The following is a 12,203-nucleotide window of genomic DNA, read 5'->3' as shown; positions in this document are numbered from 1 at the left end:
TCTTCTTTCCTCCATTTTCACTCTCTCTCTCTCTCTCTCTCTTATTTCCTCCATTTTGAAAAACTCAAACCCAAAAAATCATCAAAAAATCAAAAAATAAACCTTATGCTTCTTCGATCTTCTTCTCTTCAAATCAAAAATAAAAAATCTCTCAAATCAAATCAAAATAAACAAAATTAGAGCTTCTTCAAATCAAAAATCTCTCTTCTTCGATCTTCTTCTCTTCTCCCATTTTTTTTTCTTCTACTTCTCTTATTCGATCTTCTCTTCTCCTTTTGTTTTTCTTCTTCTTGATCTGCTTTTCTTCTAGCTCTGCTGCCATGCAAAGAGATTGAGAGAGAAGAGAAAGATTCAGAGAGAAGAGGGAGGTTCAGAGAGAAGAGAGAGAAGAGGGAGCTTTTGCCATGGATGCGTGCAGAGAAAAGAGGGAGATAGAGAGAGGGAAAGAAAATCTGAAATTAAATAAGAAAAGTAGATGTGAGGAAAGAATAAATAATAAAAGAGGGAAAGAAGAGGGAAAATTAAGTTGAATGTCCTGCTATTTTTTTTGACGTGCTAGTTTCAGCATGTCAGAAATTTCAGACGTGCTAGTTTTAACACGTCAGAAATTTCTAACGTGCCAAATTAGCACGTCAGAAATAAGAAATTTCTGACGTGCCATATGTGGCACATCATAATTTCTATTAACTAATTTTTTTATTTTTTATTTTTGGCAAATTCAAACTAAATAATAAGGTGATGGTGAAAATTATTAACAAGAGTAAATAAGATGAATGAAGATATTAATTCACTCAATAAGTAAGATGTGGTAAACCCACACTGATCTAATTTTAAATAAAAATTTATTAACGTGCATGGTTCAAACGTAAAGGATATATAACATTTTCCTCGTTCGTTTGGAATCTAATTAAAATAATTATTCATATTGAAGTTTTGACATATATATATAGGAAAATATCAAATTGTCATCGTGCCCGTATTATATATAACTGTTTGTTGTACACTAAAATAGCTTTGTAAAATTGTCTGATTGATTGACAAGAAAAGAAGAAGAAGAAGACGAGGAAGAAAGAATTCATGAAGAATAAAACCTAGTAGATGCAATGACAATTTTATTTCATCTTGCTTTGTTTTATCTGCAAATAAATAGTATTTTTCGTGCAAAAAAAAAAAAAAAAAAAAAAGACAGAGAAGAAAATAGATTTTAATTTCTATACTAAGCGAATAGAGAGTAATAAATCAATGAAATCCGGATCAGAAGGCCAAGAACAGCAATAGAGTTATTTAATAAAGATCTGGAAAGACTTTGAGTCTCATTTTCATTTAAAATCCTTCCTAATAAAAAACGAAAGTTAGATGAAATATATATAATATAAAATAAACATGATATAAAAAAAAGAAAAAAAAAATTTAAAGAGATTCTGACGTGCCAAATATGGCATGTCAGAAATTCCTGACGTGCCACAATTGGAACGTCAGGATTTTTTTTTTTGTCTTCATTCTTCTTCTCTCCTTTTCTTAATTAATTCATTATTCTTCTCTCCTTTTTTTTTTCCTCTCTGTGAACGCTTCTATTCTTCATTCTTCTAATTTTTTTTTCCTTTTCTTTTTCCTCCCCCAAGTTCCAACACACCGTAGTGTGCACACCCTACAATTTTTTTTTTCTTCTCTCTCTATCTGCACGATTCTATCTTCTTCATTTTTATTTTATTTTTTTAATTCCTAACGTGCTGAAACAATTTCTGACGTGCTAGTTTCAGCACGTCAGGAACCTGTAAAAAAAAAAAATTGAAATATATATAATATAAATAAGCCTGATATATATATATATATATACAGATTCCTGACATGCTATTTTTAACACGTCAGAAACTTGATATATAAAAAAAAAAAAAAATTAAATTGAATTTAAATTTCCTAACATGTTGAATGTAATACGTCAATATTTACTGACGTGGCAAAAAAAGGATACTGTTTGCCATATCAAAAAATTGCCTTTTTTTTTTGTAGTGAAGTCAGCAATTGCAAGGCAGCGTGATAACATCCAATTAGCCTGCAATAACCAAACAAAAAATTAATATGAAGTTAAGTCAAATATGAAGGTAACAAGTAAATAACTAATTAAGTAAACCAATTAAGAAAGTTAATAAATCCAACCAAAAAACACAATTTGAGAAAGTACACTCCACAACTCTCCACAAGTCTCAAACCACTTTGGCCTCGTCAACGATAATAGTATTGAACATAATTTCTCCACAAGAAAATTTTCAAATAATTAGAAAAATGGAAACAATTGAATTATTCAATTAAAGAACCAATTAAGTAAATTTGAAATTTATTGTAGTAAGTAGTAGCTAGTAACTAGTTAATATTAGGGGAGACTTCACTTAACCCCATGAACTTACGCGCCTTTTGCAAACACCCCACTAATGTTCAAAGTCTCTCACTTTGGTGGATCTAACTTTAATTTCCTTCCACAGAGGGCTATCCAACCCTAGTTGATTTGGTACTAATCATAACTTTGTGCTTTAGGTGGAATTGAGGAAAACATTGTGTGGGGGCCCTTTTTATATTTTTCTTTTTTGTGTCGTAAAGGTAAAAGAAATCAAATTACAATCCCTTTAGGCCATGGTTTGATTGAGAGAAAATGAGAGTTAAACTCAAAAACTCAAGCCAACTAGGATAGTTAGTGGCTATCAGGACACTATAGTAAAAAAAACTAAAATTCAAAATCTCACGAGAGAAGAATGTACCAATGAGTAGGGTTGTACAAGCGGTTACAGTTAGCAGTTATTGGCTATAACCGCTAAGTGGAGCCACCTTATGCTATTATTAAATTTTAATAACCGTAACCGCTCCGCTTAGGCAGTTAGTGATTATCCAAACCAATAACCGGCGGTTTTATAACCGCTTTTTTTATATGGGCTTTTGGGCTTTTTTAAGTATTTTGGACCTTCAATGGGCCTCTTTTAAACGTTTTGGGCCAAAGTGTTCCCAAAAAGTAAAAAAGAACATGCTGTTTCTTAGGCCAAACAATGTTTTTGAATAAAGCTTGGCCTAAAATATCACATACCACATTATATTTCACATATATACTGTCATACATGGCCAAATGGCCCAAATGGCCCAAATCACACATGAAAACATTGAAAACAAAAAGAGGCGTTGCACGCACATCCAAATGGCCCAAATCCACTAATCCAGATACAAATGAAAAACATTGAAAAGACAAAAAAAAGTCATAGTAAGTTAGCACAACGTTAGCACAACAGCACCCCTAGAAGTACAAATCATGAAATCAAATAATATGTAAAATATAATAACAATAGAAGAAGCTTTAGTTAATTGAAAAAGTAAGTTTCAACTAATTATAAACATTTACCTTACTATTAATAGCTTATCGTAACTTTCCACAAAATCCTCCAGCTCTTGAATGTTAATTGGAGTGTTCCTTATCCAATTTTGTGTGCAAATAAAGGCCTCAACGGTAAGCGAAGACAATGAACTCCTAAATGGATCCAATATATCTCCCCAGTGCTAAATGCGGACTCATAAGCAATAGTGGAAATTGGCATAGTCAATACATCAAGAGCTATTTTTGCAAGGATAGGATATTTGTGTGCACTATTCTTCCTAAGTTAAAAGATTAAAATCCTATATTGTTGACTCACACACATCCAACAAATACCTATGCACCTTTGACTTACATTCTAAATCATTATCTTCTACAAGGTGTTGGGAGGAAATATAATGAAATTTTTCCATAACACTTTCCGGGTCATCAACAACATTTAAGGAAGTATCATCTAAACTTCCTAAATTTGACTCAAAAGCAGACGTTGTAATCCCACTAAGCTTTCTATATTGCTCAACCAAACGATTCAAAATGTCTTTCACCTTTTCCTCTATTTCCTCCGCCCATGTTGGCCCATTGCATCATTTCAACCAAAACACCAAAACCTTCATCTTGTAGCGTGGGTCAACAACAAAAGCAACATATAATATCAAGCTGATCATATTCAAGTTCCCCCAATACTTGTCATACTTTATTTTCATACTAGTAGCCATGGCACTTAAGATGGGATTAGAATTAAGACATCCAGCATTCAAGACATCTTAAATAATACGAAGTTATAAAATATAAACTCGATGTGACATAATTTGAACCATACATGTTCAATGTGGTATCATAAAAAGTTTTCAAATATTTCACAAATGCCATATCATTTTCCCAATCAATAAATACAAGAACAACTAAATGTCTATTTTCCTCCCCCAATAGTTCAAATGTTCTTTGGTACTTTTTAGCAATACTTAACATTAAGTATGTTAAGTTCCATCTAGTCTCAACATCTAGACACACCTTTTGTTACATTAAATATTTTCTCGCTTTATACTACTTTTAAACCTTGTCATCCTCGCCAATGAAGGCCTCACATATCACACAGTATTCATGATATTAGAATTTTGATAGTTAGAGGTAAGGTGGGTCATCATGAGTGAAGTGCCTTATCGTTTGTGGTGACACCCTATCAGTCTATTGCAATATTTGCACATAACTTTAGGGTTTTCCTTATCAACTGGTTCCATTTTTTTTAAAGTGTTCCCATACAATAGACTGATTAATAGGTGGTTTTTTTGGCTTTATTATGTTGTGTGCTTTCGGTATCCATGGAGGAAGGTGTTCTGGGATTGTCCTCAGTCTTAGGGATATGGCTACTATTGGCCACGGGTGTCCCACTAGCACTAGTACTGCCAAATGTACCACTAAGAGTGTCTTCCATCTATTATTAAATAAATGGTAAAATATATTTAACTACAAGCATGCAGAATAAAATAAATCAAGAAGATTCAACAATAAACAATCTGTATTGAGTGTGTTATGTGAGTATTAACCCAGACAAAATAAGTCAATTCTATTTAAAGATTTTGATATGAACACTCAATATTATTTGGACCCAGTTCTAATTAACGATTATGATAGACGGCACATACCTGGTGGGTCACTGGATGGCAAGACTGTGAAGATGCCAACAGGAGAACGAAAAACCAGAGTAACGGTGAAAGAGAGAGAGGAGGGACGAGACTGTGAGACAGAGAGACTCAGAGAGAAAGAGGCGACGAGAGAGCGGGTCCAGAGGAAAGGGATGTGTGACATGAGAGAGGTTGAGAGCTCAGTTCAGAGAGCATAGAGGAACGGCGTGAAATAGGGAAGGAGAATAAGATGAAACCCTACCCCTAACCCATCAATAATGCGTTTTTTCCCCTCTAAAACGACGTCGTTTTGGTGTTATATTATAATTATTATTAATACAAAATATATAATATATATTTATATTATTATATATAAGGGTAGTTGGTTAGCGGTTATTAACCGCTTTTCCCTACCCCTAAAACCACTAATCACCTCCGTCCTAGGCGGTTAGCGGTTTTTTATAACCACCTACCAAAGCGATTATGTGGTTAACGGGACAGTTATAACCGCCTCGTTTGTACACCCCTAGCTACCAATGAATGCAATTAACAATTATAATATTCAATAGCAAAGTCGATTATAGTTTCGGCACTAACAATAGTTGCGATATAATAACATAAGCAATACTTATAATTACAATATCAATTGTGTATAAGCACTTACAGTGTAAACATATGAAACTAGTTAAAAAGGGAGTGAGCAAGGAAAATAGGATGTCACCAAGGATGATTTTATAGCAATATATGAGCTTCCCACAATAGTTTGATTTAGCTACTTAGGGTTAGTCTGGGTTTTGTGATTTTAAAAAATGTGATTTAAAAATAATGATTTAAAATTGTGCGATTACTTTTAAAAACGTAGTTAAGTGTTTTGCAAAATTGCAGTATGACTTCTAAAATCACAGTTTAGCCTTATTGTGCATTAAAAAAAAAAAACCTAATTACCTGCGATTTGAAAATATAGAAAATTTGCGTTTTCAAATCGCAATTTTTTAAAAATACAAGGACAAACAATTTGGGTGTTGTTAGAACAGTTTTCAACACGGTGAATGCGCTTTCTTCATGGTCTTCAATACGTTATCGTGCACTCCAAATCACTACAAAAAAGCAATATTGTTAAGGGGGTCCCCGGGGGACCGGGGACACTCCGATGCCAAAGTCAGAAAGTTTCTAAGAGATATTGTGCTTCGGCGCACGATAATTCAATATGCTCAATAATATGTGTGAGGATATTTCAGGATTCAAGATGTTTTAGTACCTTGTGTAGAGGCCTATTTAAAGGCTTAGACTGTTGAAGTAGAATTGGACTGGATCTTCTTATTTGAATTGATTTGAGAGTCCAAAGTTGAGATAGAACTCAACAGCTATCATGTAGAGATAAACATTCAACCGATATTATGTAGAGATAATATTGAATAGTCATCTTGTAGAGATAAGTATGACGTATTTATTCCAATATTATCCTGATTGGAATATAAGACTACTAATTAATTAAATAGCCTTTGTTATTTAATTAATATCTTCATGGGCCTATCATTGGCCATTGGACCCAGAATTTGGTGGGCTTGTAGTGTAGATTTATTCCCAACAGTTACCCCCCAATTCCCTTAGCCAAGGTACTTGGATAATGGGAATTTAGTCAAAGCCCTCTGGCGGCTTGTTGTTTGACTTTGTCTGAGACTCGTGTCTCCTTAGTGAGTGTGCTTTGAGCTCGTCAGTTGGAGTTCTTCAGCTCTATTTTTGGCATCGCCTGAGTTCCCGGGAGCACCCCCAGCTCTATCCTTTGCCCGGGGTTAAACCCGTCCTAGTTCCGAGATACCTTTGTTCCCCGTTCGTCTTGGGGTGATTTCTTGTTTTTGTCCAAGGTTTTCTCCTTGTCTCCTTGTTGCCACGAGTACCCCCCAACTCTTTCCTTTGCCCGGGGGTTAAGCCTATTATATCCTTGAGACACCCGGGGATCATGCCCGATTCTCTCACAAATGCCTTTATTCCCCGTTCGCCTTGGGGTGATTCATTGTTTTTGTCTAACGTTTTATCCTTGTCTACGAGAATGAACCTGTACAATAATCTGTTAATAATGATTTATAAGTCTTTCAATAGACTAACCTTTTGCTCCTCGTTCATCTTGGCGTAGCTCCTTGTTTTTTACCGGGTTGTCTCCCGTTAATTGTTTTTGCCCAAGGTCGTCTCATTGTCCTTGTTTTAGAGGGTTGTCTCCCTATTCTTGTTTTTACCCAAGGTTTTCTCCTTGTCCTCGTTTTTGCCCAAGGTTTTCTCATTGTCCTTGTTTTAGAGGGTTGTCTCCCTATTCTTGTTTTTGCCTAATGTTTTCTCCTTGTCCTCGTTTTTGCCCAAGGTTTTCTCATTGTCCTTGTTTTAGAGGGTTGTCTCCATATTCTTGTTTTTGCCCAAGGTTTTCTCCTTGTCCTCATTTTTGCCCAAGGTTTTCTCTTTGTCTCTAGGGTGAATCTTCTTTGAAATATCCGAGGGGGATATACCCGGTTCTTTGAAATATCTGGGGGTGATATACCCGGTTCTTCTATCAAATATCCGGCAATGATATACCCGGTTCTTCTTTGAATCCCGCTTGACAAACTAAGCCTTAACCTGCAGAATAACCTTAAAACAATAATTTATAAGTCTTTCAATAGACTAACCTTTGTTCCCCGTTCGCCTTGGGGTAGCTCCTTGTTTTTGTCCAAGGTTTTCTCCTTGTCTCTGGGAATGAACCTTTGCTCCCCTTTCACCTTGACGTAGCTCATTGTTTTTGTCCAAGGTTTTCTCCTTGTCCTGTCTACCAAAGAGTAATTGTCAAAGGGGGTCCTCGGAGGACCGAGGACACTCCGATGCTTAAATTAGCATTACTCTTTATTCAAATCAAATTTATTATTGAAAGACAATCAAATAATAAAAGCATAAATAAACCAAACTCTGGGCGTACTGCTGATAGTACTTCTTCAAATGCTCGGCGTTCCTTGCTATTTCCTGTCACTGCTACACCCGATCCCGGAAGTAGTCTTCCTTGTTTTTATCTTCTTTTTGTCCTGGATGTCTCGTGCTATCTATCGCCTCCAGAACATCAGCCTCATTGATGAACTCTTGTACCTTGCTCATCAATTCTTGTAAATTGCTCGGTGGTTTTCGCGCCATTTTCCTCATCACCGGCTCTTTGGTCAAGAGCCCATGATAAATTGCCGAGTATATCAAGTCATCTGAGGGTTCTTCAATTTCTGTCTTCTCTAGGTTGAACCGAGTTATGAATTGCTTCAGGGTTTCATCATTGCGCCGCTTCAAAGTTAGCAAATAGGACGGTGGTTTTTTCTGGACCCGTGAAGTCATAAACTGAGTTAAGAATACCCGACCTAGATCTTCAAATTTGTCGACTGAGCCCGGAGGCAGCTTCCTGAACCAGTTCCGGGCACTTCCTGATAAAGTGAGAGGGAAGGCCCTGCAAGCCACCTCGTCTAGGATGCCAAGGAGGCACACATGTGATTGAAAATCTTCCAAGTGTTCAACTGGATCTCCGACCCCCTTGTAACTCATCATAGGAGGAGCCTTGAATTTTTCAGGCAACCGATATTCCTCCACACGTGGGGAAAAAGGCGAACCGGTTCCTTGCAACATCTTCTCCACGAAGGTGTCCTTCCCTTTATTCTTCCGCTCCATCTCCAGGTTGGTGAACTTCTTGTCAAACTCTGCCATCCTTTGGTTGAGTTTATCATCTCTATCTTGGGTACCACTGATTTTGCTATTATTCACTTGATTTTCCTCCTTTCGGCTTGCATGTTGCTTGAAGTTGTCTTCTTGGTGTCCTCCTCTTGGTTGATTATGAGTGCTAACACGGCTAATGTGCTCTTCTTCGTCCCACCTACTATGGGTTTTCTCGTGATGAGACTGCTCTGATATCCGTAGATGGAGTTCTGCGTTTTGCCGTGTCAAAGCTTCGATTTGCGCTGCCATTGCTGCAAAGCGTTCAGGATCTCCTATTTCTGGTTGACGAGGAGGTATGTTGTGTTGAATCGTTCCCTGCTGAACTATGGGATCAACAGGGTTGATGCTGATAACTAGATCTATCGAGTCAGTTTGGCTGGCGTGGTTGACCGGTTTCGGATTAGGCTGGACCAATGGACCAACATGGTTGGCTATTTCCGTTCTCATAGCCACCATGGCAAAAAAATTTCTTCCTTTTTGCTTTTTCCTTTTCTTCTTATCCGTGATAGAGTATCCCCAAAATGTAATAATTTGGAATAAGAATTACCTTATTCTCACAACCAATCAAAACCAAATTTGGAATTTAAACTAGAATAGCCTATTCTTAAACTAGAATAAGAATATAAGCTTAAACTAGGATAACCTATTCCTAAACCAGAATAAGAATATAAACTTAAATCAGGATAAGCTATTCTTAAACTAGAATAGGAATATAAACTTAAATCAGGATAAGCTATTCCAAAACCAAAACATGAATATAAATTAATAAGAAAAACTTGTTGCCAAACGCCAATTTTCTTCTCCAAATTCCTCCAACGTACAGCCCTTCACGTTTTTCTTTTCTTTTTATCTTTTTTGTTCTTTCTTCTTCCTTTTCTTTTTCTTTTTCTCTCTCTCTCTCTTGCGGCCAGCACCTTCTCCTTCTTTTCTTCCTTTTCTTTTTCTTCTACGAGCACTAGCTAAGTACGTGCAGGTCCAGTGCTCTGGCAGTGCTGCAGGTCAGTGATGGGCTGCTAGGGTGAATGGGCGATTTGCAGTGATGGGTTGGTGATGCCGCGGGTCCGGAGGTGAACGGTAGTGTCGCGGTGTTGCGGGCTTGGACGATGAACAACAGGTCTGGCGTGCGACCGGCGATCTGCAGGGGTGTGTGGCCGGATCTCTAGCAGTGGTGGATCTCCGGCAAGCTAGTTCGGCGAATAGCAGTCACGCTAGTGAATGTCCCGTCAGTCCGATTTGGGTCAGCCGTGCGCTGGGTCTCCGGCAGTCCGGTTTGGAGGCCGGCAATTTAAAGATCGGTGGTCAGATCTGTGCGCTTGGGCTTGGGGGCACTTCGACAGTCCGGTTTGGAGATCGACGGTGCGGCGTGGTGCGGGTCTGCGGCAGAGATCGTTGGGCTATGCGTTCTGATCTCAAGCAGTGGTGGATCTCTTGCGAACGGCAGTAAATCTCCGGCAGACTAGAGGTGTGGGTCGTGCTGGGCTTGATTCGGCAGCGTGCTTGGACACCACACTGTTGGGCTTCAGTGAACGTGGATCTGCAATGTAAGCGGCAAATTTGTGCAAATCTGCTGCCTTCCGGTTGGTTGTCGCCGGAATGCGTGCTCACACCGTGATGAATTTTTTTTTTAAGAGAAATGAATTAATCGTTCCCACACGGCGCCAAACTGTTAGAACAGTTTTCAACATGGTGGATGCGCTTTCTTCGGGGTCTTCAATACGTTGTCGTGCACTCCAAATCACTATAAAAAAGCAAAAGCAATATTGTCAAGGAGGTTCCCAGGGGACCGGGGACACTCCGATGCCAAAGTCAGAAAGAGTTTCTAACTCAATAATATGTGAGAATATTTCAGTATTCAAGATGTTTTAGTACCTTGGGTAGGAGCCTACTTAAAGGCTTAGACTGTTGAAGTAGAATTGGACTGGATCTTCTTATTTGAATTGATTTGAGAGTCCAAAGTTGAGATAGAACTCAACAGCTATCATGTAGAGATAAACATTCAACCGATATTATGTAGAGATAATATTGAATAGTCATCTTGTAGAGATAAGTATGACGTATTTATTCTAATATTATCCTGATTGGAATATAAGACTACTAATTAATTAAATAGCCTTTGCTATTTAATTAATATTTTCATGGGCCTATCATTGGCCATTGGGCCCAGAATTTGGTGGGCTTGTAGTGTGAATTTATTCCCAACAGGTGTGTTGGTTAAAGGTTTTTAGTCCGATACATTCAAACATAATTTCTAATTATATTATGTTGTTATTTTTTGAATATTTTCTAAAATAGGAAAATTACAATTTACCCCCCAAAAGTTGACAGCGTTTTTCAATTCGAACACCAAAGTTTCAATTTTTGCAATCCACACCAACAAAGTTCCAATTTTTTTTTTTTTAATTCGACCAATAAATCCCAAAATTTTCTTATTGCCCATAATTATTTTTATTTTTTATAAAAAAAAAACAAATTTGGGGGTGCAAAAATGGCCAGATGGCCAAAGAGCCACCTCAAAATTTTTTTTTATTTTTTTATTTTTTTATTTTATAAAATATAAAAAATAAAAAATTAGGAGTAATATAGGAAGTTTTAGATACAATTGGTCAAATTATAAAAATTCGAAACTTTGGAAAAGTGAATTGCAAAAATTAAAACTTTAGTAGTCGAAGTGAAACTTTGGAAAAGTGAATTGCAAAAATTAAAACTTTAGTAGCGGAAGTGAAAAACACTGTCGAGGGCAAAAATTGTTTTCCGTTAAAAATACGAAGACAAATACATTAGGAAACATTTCCAAACATTTTTTAAACCTGGTCTTTTGCCGAATTTCAAAAGTGAGTTGAGCATGGTCTAATTTGCAGCAAAGGAGCGAGAAATTGAATTCTCCGTCTGTCTCTCTCTCCCGCAGGCATTTGAAAATTGAAATGAGCATCTGAGGGAGCAATCAGATTTGCACGAAGAATGAGCGGAGCGAGACTGTGCTCGTTGTTGGGGGAATTGGGATTTCAAGGGGCAGAGGGATTGGACCCTGACAGCTTCGAGTGGCCCTTCCAGTACGAAGACGCACGCCCCATCCTCGACTGGATCTGCTCCAGTCTCCGCCCCTCCAACGTCTTCTCCCTCTCCGAACTATCCCAGTTACGTTCCTCTCTCTTTCTCTCTTCGCCATCTGATTTTGTTCTCTGTTTTTGGTGAATTATATACTACATACACTAATTTCTTATTTCCTATAATGAAAATCGTTTAGGGTTTAGTTGATGTTAGTGAATAATTGTTCGAAAATTTGGTGTCCAGGCATCAGCAGTTTCTGCAAGAAGGGAAGCTATTAGAGGTAACTTCCTCATGCCTATTTTTTGCTTGTAAGCTTTAATTACTTGCTATATGGAGCATATGACACTGAGTTTAAACTGGGTTTTCCACGTTCCGATTCGAAACGACAAAGCGCCCTAGAGAGGAAAGGGGGCATATGTTTATTGTTTCAATTTTTTTGTTCTTTAGATTTTTCGCTAAGAGAATGCGTT

Source organism: Corylus avellana, chromosome ca11, assembly GCF_901000735.1.
Source record: "Corylus avellana chromosome ca11, CavTom2PMs-1.0".
In the NCBI taxonomy this organism is placed as follows: domain Eukaryota; kingdom Viridiplantae; phylum Streptophyta; class Magnoliopsida; order Fagales; family Betulaceae; genus Corylus; species Corylus avellana.
The sequence above is the reverse complement of the archived record's forward strand: the minus strand, read 5'-3'. Positions refer to the sequence as shown.